We start from the raw sequence: 9,827 nt of genomic DNA, 5'->3' as shown, positions 1-9,827 counted from the left end.
CTTAAAATACTAACATTTATTTATGTGCACAGATGGAGTTAGAGTAAAACTTAGGTTGTCAGGCTTCGAAACCAAGATTTTTATCCACTGAGCCATCTCATGTGCCCCGAGTATACTTATAATCCAGGAAAGAAATTTGGCTGAAGTGCTGAGCAAGGTGGTGCAATGCCTGTAGTCCTAGCTCTAAGGAACCAGAGGCAGGAGGATTGCTGCAATTTTGAGCCAGCCATACCTAGTTGCCAGGCAGCCCTATATAACAAGGCTCTGTCTCCAAATTAAAAACAAAGAATTTCACTGAAGAAGATTAGGCTGGCAGCCCAGGCGAGCCTGCTGGTAAAATAAATCTGGTGAGTAAGTTCTTCAGTGATAGACATGATTTATCCAAAGTGCAACTTGTAGCACATGGACAGAAGTGTAAAAGGCCCAGGAGTGACTCATAGGGATGTGTGTCATTGAAGATAATCAGGAGAGAATAGGGGATTGAGAATCCTGGCTGGGGGAGGTGGGTAATCTTTACATAAATATGTTACAAGGTACATGCACAAACAAGTCCAAAAGGCAGAATGTTGTTTAAAAGGGCCAGTTGTAACAATAGCCACAAGGCACATCCATCTTTGACAGGACCCAGTAGTGAATATGGTCTTGGGAAGATGGTCCCTTCTGTAAAGTGCTTCCCACAGAAGCCTGAGGACCTAAGTATTGGTCCCTAGACCCCATATAAAAGCATGATGTATGGTACACATACCTGCAGCCCTCGCACTAGGGAAGCAGGGACCAGAAGATGCTGGAGTTTGCGGGTTAGCCAGCCTGCTTAGCCAATCAGGAAGCTCTAGATTTGGTGAGTTTGTCTCACAGTGAAGAGAGATGGAGAATGACACCAGTGCTGGGCTCTGTTCTCTACCTGCTTGTTCATGCTTGTTCTCCCCCCTCTTCTCCCTCCCCCTTTTCTCTCCCCCCACCCTTTTCTCTCTTCCCCTTCCTCCCTCCTCTTCTTCCTCCCCTTCCCCCTCCCCTTCCTCCCTCCTCTTCTCCCTCCTTTTCTCTCCCCCCACCCTTTTCTCTCTTCCTCTTCCTCCCTCCTCTTCTCCCTCCCCTTCCTCCCTCCCCCTTCCCCCTCCCCTTCCTCCCTCCTCTTCCTCCCTCCCCTTCCTCCCTCCCCCTTCCCCCTTTGTCTCTCCCCTTTTCTCTCTCTCCCTTTCTCTCTCCCCCTTCCTCTGTTCCCTGTCTCTCCCCCCCCCTCTCTCCCTCTCTCCCTCTCCCTCCACCCTCTCTCCCTTCCCTTCTCTTATTTTCCCTTCTCTTTTCTCCCCTTCTCCTCCTCCTTCCCTTCTCCCCCTCTCTTCCTCCCCCCTCACACATGTGCTCCCTTGTTCTCTCCTTCTCCCTTTCTCTTCCCTTTCCCTTTCTCCTTCTCTCTCCCCCCATCCCCTTCCCTTCTCCCTTTCCCCTTCCCTTCCCCCTTCCTCCCTCCCTCCCTCCCTCCTCCCTCTCACTCTCAGCCCCGCCCCCTCTTTCACCTGGAACACATCTATACACCACCACTACCCTCACCCACGGTCAGACCTGGGTTTTTACCAACTAATCTGTCACAGGAAAAATGGGATTTCTCTGCAGCTATTTAAGCCCTTGCATACCCTTTTCCTCAGCTGGAATGGGTGGGACTCTGCCTTGTCCTTGCCCATCACTGTGCCTCAAATCTGGGACCAGGCTCAGCACAGAGTAGATCCCTGTGCATTTAAGACTTTTACATGTGTGGATTCATGTGTGTGTATGAATGCATGCTTATATGTGGTTTACATGCATATGTTTGTACATGCGAAGGCCAAAGGGTTAACCTGAGAGGTCTCAGAGTGGCATTCCATCTTGGACTGTGGATGGTGGTTTGGTATTTTGTATGGTTTGGAACAGGATCGCACTGTGTAGTCCTGGCTGCACTGGCACCAGGCTGGCCTCAGACTCACAGATCTACCTGAAGGATTAAAGCTGTGTACCTGGCTCATCCTGGGTTATGTTTTTTTCTATGTTAGACATTTATTTTTAACTTGTGTGTGTGAATATTTGCCTGAATGCATGTTTATATACTACTTAACATACAAAGCTTATGGAGACCAGCAAACCCTCTCGGACTGGAATCACCGGTTGTTATGAGTTCCTGTGTTGGTGCTGGGAACTGAACCCAGGTCCTCCAGAAGGGCAGCCAGTGCTCTTGACCTCTGACTGTGCTGTCTCTCCAGCCTGGATGCCTGGCTTTTCAATGTGGGGTAAAGCAGCAGCTTATGCTTGCATCCAATACTTCATAACTTGAGCTTATCTCCCCAGTGCTTTATTTGGTTAAATGCAGACTTACATTTGAATTGTTTATACATCATATAATGCTTTCTGATGATATCTACCCACAAACACTTCCTACACATCTTCCCATGATGCTCCAATATGTCTCTCTCCCAAATTTTTTAAATAAATAAATAAATAAATAAATAAAATTAATTGATTGATTAAATAACTATTGCAGCTCATTGGCACATGGGTGTGGTGCCATCCACTGGAGCACGAGCAACCTGCCATGTCCCCAAAGAAATGAAAGTGATTCTCCCTGTTCCATTAGGGGTGGGGCCTTTGGAAGCCCCTCCCTCAGCCCTTTTACTCTCTGGGGGTGGAGGGATGTCCTGCTAACACTAGAGCTCTCAGAAAGGGTTGTTGTCCATGATCTGGCTTTCAGGACATGTGGTCCTGAAAGACCCCCGAAGGGAGACCCTCACTCAAATCTCAGGAGAAGCGCGCACCCAGCGAGGCACTGAGACCAGACTTGCTGCAATCGCACGAGGAAGTTTATTGAAAGTGAAACAGAGCGAGATCTCAGGCCAGCATGCTGGGGTCAAGACTCGTACACCACACAGGGGTAGAGGAGTTCGACCCTGGCCTGAACTTGTGACAGGCTTATAAAGGCAAAAACCACAAAAGAGGGGGAGGACAGGGGGAGAATGAGGAAATTCAAAGGGGAAGAGTCATACATTATTCATCAGTTAAACCATGTGTCACATGAATCATACACCTGGGGCACACCTTGGGTGTTGAAACATTCCACAGAGGTCATCGGGACCTTCTGTGGTTATTCTGGGAACTGTCTTTCTCAAGAAAGTTCCGGGGGTGATTACCTGCAGAGGAGAGGGCCCTAGGGCAAGGAATCAGTGTCCTTTGACAACTTTTTACTCTTCAGTCCTAGCATGGCATCCGTTTCTTCCGGGCCTGTGGAAGCAGCAGTGCTGGGCCCAGGTGAGAAGGCAGCTGGAGGAAGTGCAGGTGACGAAGCCCCACGTGGTGACAAATGGTGACTGGTATCCTGTTGATGAAGATGACTGGTGAAAAAACTGACGGCATGAGTCCCCTCTCTTCAGGTCCTAGGACTTCCGTATCCGTAAGATGTTTGTTTCACCTCAGAGGATGTAGCAAGAATGAAATAAACACAGAGCATTTAGAAAAGCACCAGGAAGCATTCGGCCACTTCCATGTACTGACGATGGCTTTGTTTTTGAAAGCCTCATATTCTGAAGCCTGAGAATGTTCCAGGCTCGCTCCTTGTAAAAGCATGAAAGTTGCCAGGCATAAGAGGCTCACACCTCTAGTCCCAGCACTTGGGTGGCAGGACCACCTGGTGGTCTACACAGTGAGTTCCAGGACATCAGCTCTGATATCTATGACTTAATGAGACCCTGCTTTGAAAAGAAAAAAGCCTTAAGTCGGGTGACTGGCCTGACTTCCCTACAAGAATGGAAAGCTCATTTCTGGGAAGGAGGCAAGAAAGCTCAGTGAGTGCAGGCACTTGTCACCGAGACTGACAGCCGGAGTTAGATCCCTAAGACTTACACGAGGGCAAGGGAGAACCGAGTCCCCAGGTTATCCTCTGGCCTCTTAACATGCACATGGCTGCCCTTCTTCCGTCCACACAAATACTGTTTGACATCTTACCAGGAGTAGACGTGTGCAGCTACTCTGTGCTGATATCATTGCACTGTCCCTACCTGGGGCTGCTTTGCAGGAACGCCTCTCACATCCTAGGAGAGTTAATGTTATGTGACACTGAGACATTCAGCCAATGTGACATATGACCTGTGAGGAGAATGTGGAGGTGGGAGGGGCCACAGCAGTTCCCGAAAGGCTAGGGAAGGGTCCACCCTTCAGAGCACTGTTGGCCTGACCATCTGACATACAAGGTACACAGCCTCCAGGGGCGCTTGGGTTGACTTGGTCTTATTAACGGGGCTGGGAGCATAGACTTGTAGTCTCAGCATGCAGCTGGGAAGGCAGAACCAGATCAAGGTCAGTCTCAGCTAATTAACGCTCAAGGCCAGCCTGGGACACGTGACATCAATACAAACGGTCCCCAGCGGCTGCAGATTCTGGGGACAGCTAGATGCCCTGCACCCTCACAGCCTTACAGCTTATTCCATCTGCAAGGACAGATGCAAAAGTAACCTCTGAGGGTTAGAAAAGACAGCTCAGTGGATAAGAGCCCTGGCTGCTGTTCCAGTGGACCCGAGTCTGATTCCCAGTTCTGAGTAGTGGTTCCCAATTATCTATAGCTCCTGTTCCAGGGGATCTGCTGATCTTTCTGGCCTCCAAGAACACCAGGCATTCATGTGATGAACAGACATGTATGCAGGTAAGATGCCTGTATTCATAAATATTAAATATTAAATGTAAAGAAACAATGAAAAACTATAAAATAAGCCTAGCAGCCCAGGGTCAAGGGCTCCAGCATCCACGCTCCTCCCCCCACTGTCTGGAGAGCTGTGAGGGTCCAGCAGGAGAGCCCCAAGGCTCGTGTTGTTAGCCTATGGCTGCTGCTGAGACCTAAAATGAAAACCACCTCACCAGTGTCCCACCAGGACAGCCAAGAACAAACTCTAAAAAGTTTGTGCTTCTCAAACAACTCATAGTCAGACTCTTGCTAACCCCCAAATGTTGGCTTTCTGGTTTTTACATTTTTTTCTTAGTGAAGATGGTGATGTTACATTGACCGCGGTGCCAGAGTATGAGGCAAGACTGAGAGGTGCCAACTCTTTGTATTTTTAAGTGCTTTAGTTTTCTATGTCTGGATCAGTGGACATGAGTGTCCTTAGAGGACAGAAGTGTTTGATCCCCTGAAACTGGAGTTACAGGAGGTTGGGAGTTACTGGTGTGGGGTCTGGGGCTCTCTGCAAGAGTAGTAAGTGCTCTTAACCTCTGAGCATCTCTCCAGTCCCCATTCTTTGCATTTTACTGTAAATCTCAGCTTAGGTGACTCATCTCTGCCAGCCTTGCACATTCCCTTTAATCCTGTATGCCCTTAAACTCTTGATATTCCCTCAGTGCACACCAGGTGGCAGTAGAGCGTCATGTCTTAGGGGAAGTGCTTGAGAGGAGGAAGGCTCCTTTCATTGTTACCTAACACTGTGCCTTCTTCTGCTGTAGGCAGCTTCCTGTGCACTGTGGGGTGCAGGAAAGCATGCTTGGCTTCAGCGTGCCACAGCCACATGCCAGAAAGACTCTCCTGCCCCAGAAGCAGCAGCCAGAAATGTCACTAGGCATTCCTTGCTGGGTCACAACGTCCCTGGCCTCCCAGTGCCATTGATTTCCATTTTTCTTGGAAATATCAGTATGACATCCAGTGACTTCCCCTTTATCCTGGCAAAGTTACCAATTCAGACACAGTGTTGTAAGCTGTCTGCTAATTTCCGATTCTGTCATGGGGAAGTAACAGGCCTTTGGGTTTGTCTGTCCTTTGTCCATGTTGTGAGATGTCTCAAGTAATGAACAAGAGGCAGCCAGGACTTTTTGGGGGTGGGGTTGGGTACGAGTGTGAAAATGTGCCAGGACTGCCCAGCTGTAGTCATAGTACATACCTTTAATTCCAGCACTGGGGAGGAAGAGGTCGGTAGGGTAGAGCATTGAGTTTCAGACAAGCCTGGTCTACAGAGTGCGTTCCAGGGTAGCCAGGGCTACACAGAGAGACCCTGTCTTGAAAAGCCAAGGGTGGGCAGAGACTAGTACTGTGCGTGAGCCTCTCTCCTTCCCCCGGGAGACATAACTTGGACTTTCAAGTTCAGAGAGAAGACCCTCGAGTCTCTGTGCCCACTTTCTACATCTGTTAAGGGAAGTGATACCTGCAACGTTCAAGCACATAGCTGGTGTACATTAAACTTTCCCCTCCAGATTCAAACAAAATCCACCATAGCAACGCCTTCACTGGAGAAGGCAGAGGGTGGGACTGAGCAGCCACCATGTGCACCGCTAAAGGGCCCAGTAAACTAGTCTTCATCTCTCGGGAGTGAAAGAGCTTTATCCTTCAGAATCAAGCAAGCACTCGCGTGCATGTGCACACACACACACTTCAGAATCAAGCATACACTTGCACACACACACACATAAACACAGCATGAATGCATGCACACACACATACACACACACACACTTCAGAATCAAGCATACACTTGCATACACGCATGCACATATATATACATACACACAAGCATGAACGCATGTACACACGCCTTTTCATGGGCAGGGGTTCCTGCAGGAGCATTGGTAAGCATCAGGGAGTCAAGAACAAAGCAAACAATAACCGAACCCCTCAAATCCACACAGATGTCTGGGTGCTATTAAAAGTAATTGAGGGGAGCAAAGCCTGTGGCTTAGTTGGTAGAAAACATGCCCAACATGTGTGAAGCCCTGGATCTTCTCTCCAGCACCACGTAAAACCCAGCCTAGTGGCAAATTCTTGTGATCCCAGCAATCAGAAGGGAAGGCAGGATGATGAGAAGTTCAGGGTCACCCTTGGCTGTGTAGCAAGTTTGAGGTCAGGTAAGAATGGGGCAGGGGAAAGGGGGGGAAGGGATAAAGAGGAAGAAGGAGGAGAAAGAGTGGGAGAGGTAGAGGGAGACGTGTACTGTGTCCTCCAGACAATCACAGATGAATGCAGTTGATGGAAACAGGTGATGGTAAGGCGAAGGTGAGCGGAGACCGAGACAGTGCCTCCCTCAAGGGCACAGGTTCTGGGTTGGATCCCCGGTGACGAGGACAACACGTGGGGTAAATTGGAGACATACAGTTCATATGTGGATTCCAGGTGACATGTTGACAGATGGTGGGTGCTACTAGGTGGTTGGTAGGCATGTAAGTGAAGGATGGTGTGTAGGGCGTGCTCATATGGAAAAAGTAACTTTACTACTGTGTGTCGGCGTGTGGGTGGGTCTTAGTCACGAGTTTCCCACGGCACACATGCAGGTCAGAGGACACCTGTTGGGAGGCAGCTTTCTCCTTGCACCATGTGAATTCCAGGGAATAACCTGAGTTGTTAGGATTCCTCGACAAGGACTTTCACCACAGAGCTCTCTCACTGGCACAGAGAAAGCAGTTCTCTAAATCCTCTACTGTGCCGTTTTCCCACACGCAGAGACCACATGTGTTTCTGTGAGTGTGCGGCATGAAAGAAGGGCACTATTTGTAGAAACACAGGCACTAAGGACAGGTGGTAGAGGAAGGAGAAGGACACATATGAACAAAGTACGAACATGTTTGTCATACATCCCAAAATGTGTGTGTATGAGTGTATGTTTGTGTGTGAGTGTGTGTGTGAGTGTGTGTGTGTGTGTGTGTGTGTTTGTGCGCGCACTTGAAAACTGGCAGAGGCCATATAGGGCATCCGATACTCTAGAGTTGGAGTTACAACAGTTCATGTGGGTGCTGGGAACTGAACCCAGGTCCTTTGCAAGAGCATGACACCACAGAACCATCTCTCCAGCCCCAGAAACAGAGCTTTAGTGGAGTGAGCAGTATACATACGCAGTCTCAGCACTGAGAAGGAAGGACATCTTCAACCACACAGCAGGTTTCAGGTTAGCCTGCACTACATGATACCATGTTGCAAAAATACATTTTTACTGTGTGCTAACTTTATAAAAACTAAGCCTTGTTTACTAAGCCTTTGTACTGAATATGTCAAAGGATGATGAATTAAGGGCTGTAGAAGCTACTATAGGAAAGAGCAGGTAGCATTTTCTCCATAAGTTTAAAAAAAAGAAAAGAAAACCAACCTACTGTGACCAAACACCAATTCTTTACCCAAGCTCTCCCAGCACAACTCCTATCAGTCCAAATAACTGTATCAACGAAAACAGTCTGTATGGGTTGATGAGATGGCTTAGCAGGGAAAGGTATCAATGAAAACAATCTGTATGGGTTGATGAGATGGCTTAGCAGGGAAAGGTATCAATGAAAACAGTCTGTATGGGTTGATGAGATGGCTTAGCAGGGAAAGACACCTGCCTCCAAGACTTGATGACCAGAGGTTGATCCCAGAAAGCACAGAAGTAGATAAGTTAATTCCTGCAGGTTGTTCTCTGACTACCACATACAAATTCATTCACATAATCAATGAATCAATGTTTTTGAAAAATTAACTCTGGGGGCTATTTTTAGTGCAGCATAATATATGGGCCCAGAGGCTAATGGTTAACATCTGCTATTCCTCTACTGAGAACCTGGACACAACACTTGGCCTCTGCTGACTGACCTGTTTCCTTAGCTGGAAAATGGAGTGTTGCTCCTCATAGTAGGGCATAGGTGGGTAAGCATATTGGCTGGTTTTGTGTCAACTTGACACAAGCTAGAGTTATCACAGAGAAAGGAGCCTCAGTTGAGGAAATGCCTCCATGAGATCCAGCTGTAAGGCATTTTCTCAACTAGTGATCAATGGGGGAGGGCCCAGCCCATTGTGGGTGGTGCCATCCCTGGGCTGGTAGACCTGGGTTCTATAAGCAAGCAAACCAGTAAGCAATATCCCTCCATGGCCTCTGCATCAGCTCCTGCTTCCTGACTTTCTTGAGTTTCAGTCCTGGCTTCCTGTGGTGATGAACAGCAATATGGAAGTGTAAGCTGAATAAACTCTTTGCTTCCCCAACTTGCTTCTTGGCCATGTTTGTGCAGGAATAGAAACCCTAAGACAGTCAAGAGACTAGGATGTCTGTGGACCTAGCTGGAGAGGGGTTCCATTGGAGGAGACCTAGGCCGGAGTTCTCTGTCCATGGTGCTGAGAGGCGGGGCTAAGGTATCCTATTGTGGCTGAATTTAGCACACCAAGGCCAAGACGCTCTGTGAATGACTGGCCAAACAAGTTCAGGAAACACTGAATGCTGTACCTCAGCTGTTCCTGCTCCTGCTCTTCTCCTCCCATGGCCCATTTCATCACTGGACAGCAGCATTCCACCCTATTCAGCCTTCTCTGTGGAGAATATTTCTACATGACTAGATGGGACCAGGTTTGGGCAGGGAGTCGTGTGCCACTTTCAAGTGTTCCAAGAGGCACAAGGAGGGTGAGTGAAGACCTGGCATCATGGAACATGCCAAGCAATGCTCTATATATTAAACTTGCATCTGACATGTTCCCAAGTTACTAGAATTGGGGACAGTGTGACCAAGAAACTACACATAACACTGGAGGTCCCTTCTGATCCTGCAGCTGCAGGGGTCCTGGGATTGGCGGGGGAGGGGGGGCTGCACTGGACTGTCACTGAGCAGCAGAAACAAAGCGTGCATGGTAACTGCCGACATCCTGTCCTCTTTTGGGTGCTGGATCCAGCAACAGTCTTCCTCCCCCGTTTCCTCCTGTGATCCCCTTCACTGAACAGTAGCTGTCATCAAGGTACAGCCTGCTCTGCAGAGAATGCAGACATACAACCAGGGAGGGGTGTGATATTTCCTTGTCCTCCATAAGCCATCCCCTTCCCAGCAGGAACAGACCACCTTCTCAACAGTGACCTTGCACCAGGGCAGCAAGGGGCTCCTTGGCA

The sequence above is a fragment of the Micromys minutus genome, assembly GCF_963924665.1.
Source record: "Micromys minutus genome assembly, chromosome: 30".
Taxonomy (NCBI): domain Eukaryota; kingdom Metazoa; phylum Chordata; class Mammalia; order Rodentia; family Muridae; genus Micromys; species Micromys minutus.
This window is presented reverse-complemented; position numbering follows the sequence as displayed.